Source organism: Anomaloglossus baeobatrachus, chromosome 1 (assembly GCF_048569485.1).
Source record: "Anomaloglossus baeobatrachus isolate aAnoBae1 chromosome 1, aAnoBae1.hap1, whole genome shotgun sequence".
Classification (NCBI taxonomy): Eukaryota; Metazoa; Chordata; class Amphibia; order Anura; family Aromobatidae; genus Anomaloglossus; species Anomaloglossus baeobatrachus.
The window spans coordinates 313,609-326,556 of NC_134353.1; the positions used below are offsets into that span (position 1 = coordinate 313,609).

Consider the following 12,948-nt stretch of genomic DNA (forward strand, 5'->3'; position numbering starts at 1 on the left):
TGTACCCTTAAAAGAATTTCAATCCGGCTGTCACTGTGCTGCAGACACGCCCACTGCATGCTGTGTGGGCTGAGTCTGCAAGGATGACGTCACCGCGCGCCTTCTGCTGCTTCTTCGTGCCGTACAGGAGCTTGTGGGAGGACCAGACCAGAGGCCTCGGTGGATGATGGTGAGTGTGACGTCATCCATCATGGTGCCGGGCAGGAGGCTGCAGTGAGGAGGGAGCAGGACGGGATTTCATAGTGTCAGCGGCAGCTGTGCCGGCGGGATCAGTGAGAGTTATTGCAGGAGTGTGACCTGCTGCAGATCAGGTCAGGCTGTCAGTGCCGGGTCATCGGCCTCATCCCTCCCCTGCAATAACTCACACTGATCTTCAGCAGAGACATCACTACACAGAATCCTGCACTCATCACATCTGAGCCTGCAGCACACATTACACTATATGGCCCATATTACATATAGAATATGTGAGGTCCTGTAGGCCCAGGTGTTATCAGTGCAGGGCATTGTATATCTATGTATATACCACATCCAGTGTGATATACTGTGTACATGGTATATCACATCCAGTGTACAGAGTAGTGTGATATACTGTGTACATGGTGTATCACATCCAGTGTACAGAGCGGTGTGATATACTGTGTACATTATATACCACATCCAGTGTACAGAGCAGTGTGATATACTGTGTACATGGTATATCACATCCAGTGTACAGAGCAGTGTGATATACTGTGTACATTATATACCACATCCAGTGTACAGAGCAGTGTGATATACTGTGTACATGGTATATCACATCCAGTGTACAGAGTAGTGTGATATACTGTGTACATGGTATATCACATCCAGTGTACAGAGTAGTGTGATATACTGTGTACATGGTATATCACATCCAGTGTACAGAGCAGTGTGATATACTGTGTACATGGTATATCACATCCAGTGTACAGAGTAGTGTGATATACTGTGTACATGGTGTATCACATCCAGTGTACAGAGCGGTGTGATATACTGTGTACATGGTATATCACATCCAGTGTACAGAGCAGTGTGATATACTGTGTACATTATATACCACATCCAGTGTACAGAGCAGTGTGATATACTGTGTACATGGTATATCACATCCAGTGTACAGAGCAGTGTGATATACTGTGTACATTATATACCACATCCAGTGTACAGAGCAGTGTGATATACTGTGTACATGGTATATCACATCCAGTGTACAGAGCAGTGTGATATACTGTGTACATTATATACCACATCCAGTGTACAGAGCAGTGTGATATACTGTGTACATGGTATATCACATCCAGTGTACAGAGTAGTGTGATATACTGTGTACATGGTATATCACATCCAGTGTACAGAGTAGTGTGATATACTGTGTACATGGTATATCACATCCAGTGTACAGAGCAGTGTGATATACTGTGTACATGGTATATCACATCCAGTGTACAGAGTAGTGTGATATACTGTGTACATGGTGTATCACATCCAGTGTACAGAGCGGTGTGATATACTGTGTACATGGTATATCACATCCAGTGTACAGAGCAGTGTGATATACTGTGTACATTATATACCACATCCAGTGTACAGAGCAGTGTGATATACTGTGTACATGGTATATCACATCCAGTGTACAGAGCAGTGTGATATACTGTGTACATTATATACCACATCCAGTGTACAGAGCAGTGTGATATACTGTGTACATGGTATATCACATCCAGTGTACAGAGTAGTGTGATATACTGTGTACATGGTATATCACATCCAGTGTACAGAGTAGTGTGATATACTGTGTACATGGTATATCACATCCAGTGTACAGAGTAGTGTGATATACTGTGTACATGGTATATCACATCCAGTGTACAGAGCAGTGTGATATACTGTGTACATGGTATATCACATCCAGTGTACAGAGTAATGTGATATACTGTGTACATGGTGTATCACATCCAGTGTACAGAGCGGTGTGATATACTGTGTACATTATATACCACATCCATTGTACAGAGCAGTGTGATATACTGTGTACATGGTATACCACATCCAGTGTACAGTGCAGTGTGATATACTGTGTACATGGTATACCACATCCAGTGTACAGAGCAGTGTGATATACTGTGTACATGGTATACCACATCCAGTGTACAGTGCAGTGTGATATACTGTGTACATGGTATACCACATCCAGTGTACAGAGCAGTGTGATATACTGTGTACATTATTTACCACATCCAGTGTACAGTGCAGTGTGATATACTGTGTACATGGTATACCACATCCAGTGTACAGAGCTGTGTGATATACTGTGTACATGGTATACCACATCCAGTGTACAGAGCAGTGTGATATACTGTGTACATTATTTGCCACATCCAGTGTACAGAGCAGTGTGATATACTGTGTACATGGTATACCACATCCAGTGTACAGAGCAGTGTGATATACTGTGTACATTATATACCACATCCAGTGTACAGAGCAGTGTGATATACTGTGTACATTATATACCACATCCAGTGTACAGAGCAGTGTGATATACTGTGTACATTATATACCACATCCAGTGTACAGAGCAGTGTGATATACTGTGTACATGGTATACCACATCCAGTGTACAGTGCAGTGTGATATACTGTGTACATGGTATACCACATCCAGTGTACAGAGCGGTGTGATATACTGTGTACATTATATACCACATCCATTGTACAGAGCAGTGTGATATACTGTGTACATGGTATACCACATCCAGTGTACAGTGCAGTGTGATATACTGTGTACATGGTATACCACATCCAGTGTACAGAGCAGTGTGATATACTGTGTACATGGTATACCACATCCAGTGTACAGTGCAGTGTGATATACTGTGTACATGGTATACCACATCCAGTGTACAGAGCAGTGTGATATACTGTGTACATTATTTACCACATCCAGTGTACAGTGCAGTGTGATATACTGTGTACATGGTATACCACATCCAGTGTACAGAGCAGTGTGATATACTGTGTACATGGTATACCACATCCAGTGTACAGAGCAGTGTGATATACTGTGTACATTATATACCACATCCAGTGTACAGAGCAGTGTGATATACTGTGTACATTATATACCACATCCAGTGTACAGAGCAGTGTGATATACTGTGTACATTATATACCACATCCAGTGTACAGAGCAGTGTGATATACTGTGTACATGGTATACCACATCCAGTGTACAGTGCAGTGTGATATACTGTGTACATTATTTACCACATCCAGTGTACAGTGCAGTGTGATATACTGTGTACATGGTATACCACATCCAGTGTACAGAGCAGTATGATATACTGTGTACATGGTATACCACATCCAGTGTACAGTGCAGTGTGATATACTGTGTACATGGTATACCACATCCAGTGTACAGAGCAGTGTGATATACTGTGTACATTATTTACCACATCCAGTGTACAGTGCAGTGTGATATACTGTGTACATGGTATACCACATCCAGTGTACAGAGCAGTGTGATATACTGTGTACATGGTATACCACATCCAGTGTACAGAGCAGTGTGATATACTGTGTACATTATATACCACATCCAGTGTACAGAGCAGTGTGATATACTGTGTACATTATATACCACATCCAGTGTACAGAGCAGTGTGATATACTGTGTACATTATATACCACATCCAGTGTACAGAGCAGTGTGATATACTGTGTACATGGTATACCACATCCAGTGTACAGTGCAGTGTGATATACTGTGTACATTATTTACCACATCCAGTGTACAGTGCAGTGTGATATACTGTGTACATGGTATACCACATCCAGTGTACAGAGCAGTATGATATACTGTGTACATGGTATACCACATCCAGTGTACAGAGCAGTGTGATATACTGTGTACATTATTTGCCACATCCAGTGTACAGAGCAGTGTGATATACTGTGTACATGGTATACCACATCCAGTGTACAGAGCAGTGTGATATACTGTGTACATGGTATACCACATCCAGTGTACAGAGCAGTGTGATATACTGTCTACATTATATACCACATCCAGTGTACAGAGCAGTGTGATATACTGTGTACATTATATACCACATCCAGTGTACAGAGCAGTGTGATATACTGTGTACATGGTATACCACACCCAGTGTACAGTGCAGTGTGATATACTGTGTACACACATCAGATGGCATATCATGTGTATATTGTATAACATCTGGTGTCTGTATCACAGTAAACCCGGTCAAATGCCTGGGCCCTGAGCTGCCGGGGGGCCCAATCGCAGTGGCAGGAGTGGCGTACCGCTAGTCAGGGGGCCCGGTGCCAGCGCTGTCACCAGCCTCCCCCCCGCCGAGGATCGCACTTTCAATTGTATCGGCATCGCAGTTGCCGATACAATTGAGAGCAATAATGAGATTGGGCGGCTGTCTCTCATGATTCTCCTCACTGTCTCTGTTGGCACTCTGACAGCTCTGCAGCGGAGCACGGTGACGTCATCACTGCGCGCCTGCTGATAGGTCGAACGACAGCAATGGACGCGCCGAGGAGACCGGAGCAGCGGGGGAACGAGGAGAAGTGAGTATGTACAATCACTGTGGCCAGATGACCATGGGGGTACATTAAATGATATGGCGGCTGTACACTACATGAGGATGCCTATTGCTATCTGGTTCTCTGCACTGTGCTATATACTGGCTGTATACTACATGAGGGTGCCTAATGCTAACTGGCTCTGCACTGTGCTATATAGGGGCTGTATAATACATGAGGATGCCTAATGCTATCTGGCTCTGCACTGTGCTATATAGGGGCTGTATACTACATGAGGATGCCTAATGCAATCAGGGTCTGCACTGTGCTATATAGGGGCTGTGTACTATGTGAAGGTGCTTAATATTATCTGGTCTGCTCTGTGCTATATAGGGGCTGTGTACTATGTGAGGATGCCTAATGCTATTGGCTCTGCTCTGTGCTATATAGGGGCTGTGTACTACGTGAGGATGCCTAATGCTATCTGGGTCTGCACTGTGCTATATAGGGGCTGTGTACTACATGAGGGTGCCTAATGCTATATGGGTCTGCATTGTGCTATATGGGGGCTGTATACTACATGAGGGTGCCTACTGCTATATGGGTCTGCATTGTACTATATGAGGACTGCTTATTGTAATATGGGGGCTGCATAGTGCCATATGGGGGCTGCATAGTGCCATATGGGGGCTGCATAGTGCCATATGGGGGCTGCATAGTGCCATATGGGGGCTGCATAGTGCCATATGGGGGCTGCATAATGCCATATCGGGGCTGCATAATGCCATATTGGGGCTGCATAATGCCATATCGGGGCTGCATAATACTATATGGAGGAATATTGAGGCTGCATAATACTATACCCCCAGAGTTGTATGTCCCTTCCACCCCAGAGCTGTATACCCCAAGAGCTGCATGTCACCCCCCCCCACCTCAGAGCTGTTTGTCCCCCCACCTCAGAGCCACTGCCCCCCTCTAGAGCTGTATGCCCCCCATTGCTCCATACCCCTTTCCTTAGTAATATTTATGCCCCCCCAGTAATGTGTATGTCCCCAGCCCCTCTTGTGATGTGTATATACATCGGTGTTAGTGTGCTCTATGTGCGGCCATGTCTGTTAGTGACTGCCACCAATCAGCGTGGCACAGACACATGCCCAGGAGGAGTTGGATGGAGACAAGCGGGGAGGTGAATGAGACTGTTGCTGGCTTCCCAATATTAACAATATATATAAAAATATAAAAATGTGTCTGTGTGTTCATGTATGATGTGTCTTTATGTCTATTTATGTGTGTTTTTGTGAATTTCTCTTTAAATATATATGTGTATGTATGCCTGTATGTGAATGTATCTGTGCATGTCTATGTGTGGATGGGGCCCACTGAGACTCTTTCGCCCAGGGCCTACAAAAACCTGGAGCCGGCCCTGCGCATACCAGTCATGTATTCTCCTGTACACTGTACAGGGGCGTACCTTTGGGGGGCATGCGGCATATTTGCCCCTGCACAGCAATCAGGGGGGCACCATTGGAAAGTGTGAGGCAGCAGTATGGTGGGAGAAAATTGTAAGTAGACAGTATTGGGAAAGAAAAGTGTGAGGGGCATAGTATAGAGACTGGGTAGTAGTGGGGGATAAGCAGTATAGAGAAGGGGCAGCATGGTGGCCAGTGTGAGGCCACAGTATGGAGGGCACAGTATGCTGAGGAGAGGGAATGTGAGACGGAGGTACAGTATAGTGACTGTATAGTGAAGGAGATAGACAGTATAGAGAAGGGGCAGCATGGTGGCCAGTGTGAGGGCACAGTATGCTGAGGAGGGGGAATGTGAGACTGAGGTGCAGTATAGTGACTGGATAGTGAAGGAGATAAGCAGTATAGATAAGGGGCAGCAAGGTGGCCAGTGTGAGGGCACAGTATGGAGGAGGGCACAGTATGCTGAGAAGGGGGAATGTGAGACTGAGGTGCAGTATTTATATCTAAATGCTACAGTGCGTGCTCTACTGTTACGGCTAAAATTGTTAACGTTATTGGGCCCCCACCAGATTTTCTGCCCAGGGGCCCCCACCAACCTTAATCTGGCCCTGAATGTAGGGAAGCCTGTTGCATACAGACTGGGGATTCCAGAGTGCACAATGAAAAGAGGGAGATGAAGGTGTATAAGTAATGTTAATACGGTTAGCAGGGTTTCTATGAGAGGTGAGGGAGGGAGGGGGTAAAGTTGACATGGAGTGGACTGGGATTAGGAGAGATATCACTTGAAAGAAGCAGCAGTAAGGAGCAGATAGTTTCTGAATTTGTGACATTGTTTATGATGCAAAGCCCTAGAGCATGATGGACTGTGATTATTCAGGAAGGTGAAAAGAGCATGGGAGCTGTACATGGGAGAGAGGGGCTGACGTGGATGAGTGGGGACGGAGATGGGACAGGGCGGTGAAAGTGGATGACAAAAACGTATAGGAAGACAGACAGAAATAAAGGTCATAGTTAAAAAAATGTGTGTCAGAGAGTAGGTTACCTGACTCCTGCCCTGACTCCTGCCCTGACTCCTGCCCTGACTCCTGAACTGACTCCTGAACTGACTCCTGAACTGACTCCTGAACTGACTCCTGCCCTGACTCGACTCCTGAACTGACTCCTGCCCTGACTCGACTCCTGAACTGACTCCTGCCCTGACTCGACTCCTGAACTGACTCCTGCCCTGACTCGACTCCTGAACTGACTCCTGCCCTGACTAGACTCCTGAACTGACTCCTGCCCTGACTCGACTCATGAACTGACTCCTGCCCTGACTCCTGCCCTGACTCCTGCCCTGACTCCTGAACGGACTCCTGAACGGACTCCTGAACGGACTCCTGCCCTGACTAACAGCTATTGAAATAACTGCCAGACACTTAGCGATGATGACACTTTGCAAAAGAGGACACATGTATGCACCCCACACACGTGCACCCCTTATGATGCATTCAGATATATAGGGATGACTAGAGGAGCAAGTAAGAGGGATTGTGCGAACGCAGCTTGTTTAGGAAATTAACAACTTATTAAGCAGTTGGTATGTATGGTACTGTTAGGGCCAGGTGGACGGGCAGACCCAGGAGGTGGATCCACTGGGCCGAACACCTCACTGAAGGCAAGGGGTCCAGTAGCCGGAGCACTACAGGTAGCAGGACAGTCCGTTCCAAGGAGTGGAGTGTAGAAGTCCCTGGGACCACGGAGTCACCGAAGGTAGTCCGGATGACGGAGCTCAGGTTCGGAGGCCGAGATGTTGTCAGGCAGAGTCCGGAACCGACGGAGCGAGAAGACGGGTCACCACAGGGATCAGAGATGGTATGAACTGACGGGATGGCGGACAGTCACCGTTCGGGGTACGGGAATCGTCAGGACCGGATGGCGTGGCAGGAGCGGCTCTAGGAGAGAGATAGGTAAGTATACCACAAAACACAAGGAGACCTGACTCCTAGCTTAGCAAAACACGAAGAACAGGCCCCGCCCACTTGGAAAGGATTCCCCTATATTCCCTGTACCTGATTCTTCAATATCCTGTTGGAGGACACTGGCCCTTTAAGAGAGGGTCAATGACCGCGCGCGCGCCCTAATGCGCATGCGCGAGGCCCGGGTGCCAGAAGCCAGAGCAGGGAGCGGTGGACAGGAGGCAGGAGAGCCGGGCTGGGGCCGAGTTGCCGACGGGCGCCGGGAGCGGAGACCGGGCTGCCTGGGGACCGCAGGCGATGGAGCAGGAAGGCTGTGGAGCGGGGGACCGGGAAGCCTGGCACGGGAGCGGCGGAGCGCGACCTGAGAGCGGGGAAGCGTGGCAGGGGAGCCGGTAAGCAAGGCAGGGGAGCCGGGGAGCATGGCAGGGGAGCCGGGGAGCTTAGCAGGGGAGCCGGGGAGCGTGACAGGTACAGGTACAGGAACTACAAAGTGTTTGTGTGTGTCTACATGTACGGTACAGGAACTCATACATAGTGTCATTTTGAGTAAGCTGGTGAGTCTCCTTCCTGGCCCTTCTCCTGACCACTCCTGAACTGATTCCTAATTTCACCCACTTACCCCCCCTTACCCCCGGGGAGGTACGGGACAGGACAGGAGTGTAATGAAAGTCACAGATAGACACAAAAACTGTGGCACACAGCACGTGCTCACAATGGTAAAGACAATAAGAGATTCAGGAGGAAACACAAGAGAAGGAAGGAAGCTAGAATACAACCGGGGTTAACTCGACAACCGCAACAAGCAAACAGCACAATTTTATGGCACACCACATCTCACAGCCAAACATAGAAACTATAGCTGGCATGGGTTTAAGATTTCATCCAGCTTACAGGGGAGCAGATGTGATTGGCCTCCCCACCATATGTGATCAAAGGAGCAAGCAGACCAACACAGATTAACTCTTGATAGCCTGCCTATGAATCAGCACACAGCGGGTCAACACCCGAGTCTGCTTGTGTTAATCCCAGACACCAGAAAAACCATCAGAGTGACAGAATCTGCAATGTGGACAGAGCCTGCCACCGCCATGATAGTCGGCGAAGTTTGTGGAAAACGCCATGTAACATCACTATGAGGGAATCCCCAAGAGTGTCCCACAAGGATTTCAAGCTATTTAATGAGGCTGTCGGCAACATTGAGGGATTCTTCTAAGGGGTACTTTGCACACTACGACATCGCAAGCCGATGCTGCGATGTCGCACACGATAGTCCTCGCCCCCGTCGCAGGTACGATATATTGTGATAGCTGGCGTAGCGAAAACTATCGCTACGCCAGCTTCACATGCACTCACCTGCCCTGCGACGGTCGCTGTGGCCGGCGACCCGCCTCCTTGTTAAGGGGGCGAGTCGTGCGGCGTCACTGCAACGTCACACGGCAGGCGGCCAATCGGAGCGAAGGGGCGGAGATGAGTGGGATGTAAACATCCCGCCCACCTCCTTCCTTCTGCAAATTCTACGGAAGCCGCGGTGACGCCGGTAGGAGATGTTCCTCGCTCCTGCGGCTTCACACACAGCGATGTGTGCTGCCGTAGGAGCGAGGAACAACATCGGACCGTCGCGTCAGCGTAATTATGGATTACGCCGACGCTGCACCGATGATACGATTACGACGCTTTTGCGCTCGTTAATCGTATCATCTAGGCTTTACACACTACGATGTCGCATGCGATGCCGGATGTGCGTCATTTTCAATTTGACCCCACCGACATCGCACCTGCAATGTCGTAGTGTGGAAAGCCGACTAAGACTTTGATCATCAATGTCAATTAATGGAAGTTCCAGAAATGGAGTGGGTCAGATATCTGGTGGGGCTGTTAGAGGGTGAAGCTGTAGAAGTGTATTGATCAATGGACCCTTGAGGACATTATGCAAACTGTCCTGGAACACTTTGCGGTAACTCCACACACTTGCAGGTTTCGCACATTCGCCTATAACGGGGAAGGCTCTTTTTAAATGTATACCCATAAAATCAAATAGGCATGTCAATGCTGGCTAGAACGAGATGGCCTTTAAGATTATGAGTGTCCAAGAATGAGTCCTTCACCAATATCGAAGAATACAGTGTAAACAATTCTTCAGCAGGAGCTGAGGATTTATTTAGAGTATGCAACAGAGCAGATACAAGTTACAAGGCACGCAGACACGCACAGGTGTCCAGATACAAAGGTAGTGGGTGGTCTGGCTATCTGGCCCCGAAGTATAGTGTAGGGGCTTTTTATACCTGATTTAGACAAAGGGCCACATATTGCAAAAAAATGTATATATGTTACATCATACTGCGACAAAAGGTGATTTATATTCTAAGACAAAGAAGGCACAGATCCAATATGTCAATATACACGTCAATACTTAAGGCTGCTTTACACGCTGCGATCTCGCTAGCGAGATTGCTAGCGTGCGTACCCGCCCCCATCGTTTGTGCGTCACGGGCAAATTGCTGCCCGTGGCTCACAAAATCGTGCGGACCCGTCACACTACTTACCTGCCTAGCGACGTCGCTGTGACCGGCGAACCGCTTCCTTTCTAAGGGGGCGGTCCGTTTGGCGTCACAGCAACGTCACTAAGCGGCCACCCAATGAAAGTGGAAGGGCGGAGATGAGTGGGACGAACATCCCGCCCACATCCTTCCTTCCTCATTGCGGGCGGCCGCAGGTAAGGTGGGGTTCCTCGTTCCTGCGGTGTCACATATAGCTATGTGTGCTGCCGCAGGAACGACGAACAACATCGTACCTGCAGCAGCAACGATAATTGGGAATAGGGGGGCATGTCACCGATTAGCGATTTTGCACAATTTTGCGACGATTTAAAATCGCTCATAGGTGTCACACGCAACGACATCGCCAACGCTGCCGGATGTGTGTCACAAATTCCGTGACCCCCAACGACATCGCTTTAACGATGTCGTAGCATATAAAGCGGCCTTTAATTCCATAAAAACCCATACATTTCCACATCACGGCTCTTAGTATTCGCACATAACTCTTCTAGTATTGACAGGTATGGCGATATGATTTCTACATCTATTCACGATATTCACAGACTTCTACCACAAAGTACCATATATTTGGTCCCATAGCCCTGAGGCAATTTCAATTAGCATTTGTATGGCTTTCCTTTATTCTGGCTAATGACACTGAAGTCTTTGTGTGGACCCACTCTGGTTTTCACTTATGCATCTCATTAGCTGCAAAGATTGTATGCTTGAATTGTACTGGATCTGAGTACAACATGACTGCTCAGTACAACATGGCTGACCATTTTCTCACAGGGGCACTAACTAAGAAGGTCCTACCAGTCATCCTAAAGGAACAGTTCTTTCCACATGCCCCGCTGAGATCAGTGAATGGGGGCGTGAGAGAAAACCAGGGAGATTGGAACAAGCTGCAGCTTAAGCTGATGATATTCTCGCCATAAAACCTCAGTGGAAGAATGCATTGGTGGATGGAGAGAGGACTAGAGCACCCCAACACCAGTGTTCCCTTGTCCTTCAGTACCCGATGTTCACTGTCCCACTAGACCACCATCTCATGTTGATAACCATGTGAATGTACCTCCAATTGCTCCCACCGTATCTTCTGGAACGCAATGACTAGGGGAATAATGGAACGTAAATGTTATAGTTTTGGGTATCCCGGACATCTACAGGTGACATGCCCAGCTAACCAGTGGAACAGTTGTCCTCCAATACAACTACCTCTTCATGCACCTGCACATCATTATCAGTCCCCAGGTTCTCTTACCTCTTGGCCAAGAATGCAAATTGGACTGCAACACAGCACAGACTTTTTCTATGTGAACAGCCTGGGCATCTGCTAAACACCTGCCCTACTGGTCGATTTAGGAATGATCCTGCACAAAATCAATCTGTTAATTATCTATAGCCAAATAAAATAGAGGAAAAGGTGTAACCCCTCCAAATGTTCTTGCTTCATGACTCAGCCACCTATTTTTGACCACTAAAGGTTTATGAAGTGTAAAATTGAACCGAATGTCCAGCTGACCACATTGTGACAAGCCCTCTTGTTAGGAGCACAGATCTATGGGTTGTGGCCCACAGCCAAAAGTTATTTTACTCAGAAACAAAAGCCAATACAAGAGCTTGTGCTGGATGGACAGAGAGTTCTTGATTTTTGTGACTCTGAGGCATTCCTCACTATGATGATGTGATGTTGTGGGTTGTGTATCATTTTGTGTAGGTTCGTATTTTAGGCGTGGTGCTCTGTCCATTCTATGTATTATTATTTGTCCTGTCTGCAGGTTAATAACCCCCTGCAGTGCTTCTGTCCCTAGATGTGGGTAGGGGGGCCTGGAATCCACCCAAACTCTCTGCTTAGGCTGCTTTCACACTTGCGTTGTTTTGCATCAATTGCAATCCGTTGTGTGACTGATGCAACGTATGTGTTGCAGATAGTGCCACAACTGATGCTGCAAAAAAACTGTTCCGTTGCAGCTTTTTTTTTCCGGAATTCACTCATCTGAGCATGCTCAGTTGGTAAATGACGGATCCGTCACAGGAATCCATCCAGTGACGCATTCCAACGGATTCCGCTCCTATAGGCTTCCATTATAAAACCGACAGACGCCGATGGAATCCTGCACATTGCGTTTTTTTGACGCTCCGAAAAACACTACATGCTGCGTTGCTGCCGCCCGACTGTCAGTCATTTCACGACAGATCAGTCGCGCGGTGGATGGAACACAATGCCATCAGTCGCAATCTGTTGTCCATACAAGTCTTTGGGGAAAAAACGGAATTCTCTAAAAGGATACCGTATTTCCTCAAGGATTGCAACTGATGCAAAACGACGCAAGTGTGAAAGCAGCCTTACTTGGGGGATTAGTCAGTCTGGAGAAGGATAAGAGACAAGCAGGAAGATTCATCCTGCAGC

General features: G+C 47.5%; 1 protein-coding gene across 4 annotated transcripts in view; it reads left to right on the plus strand.

Moving 5' to 3' along the window:
* LOC142303692 (uncharacterized) overlaps window positions 1-12,948 on the plus strand; it is a 172,288-nt gene that overhangs the window by 143,403 nt on the left and 15,937 nt on the right. The gene's annotated exons all lie outside the window — the stretch shown is intronic.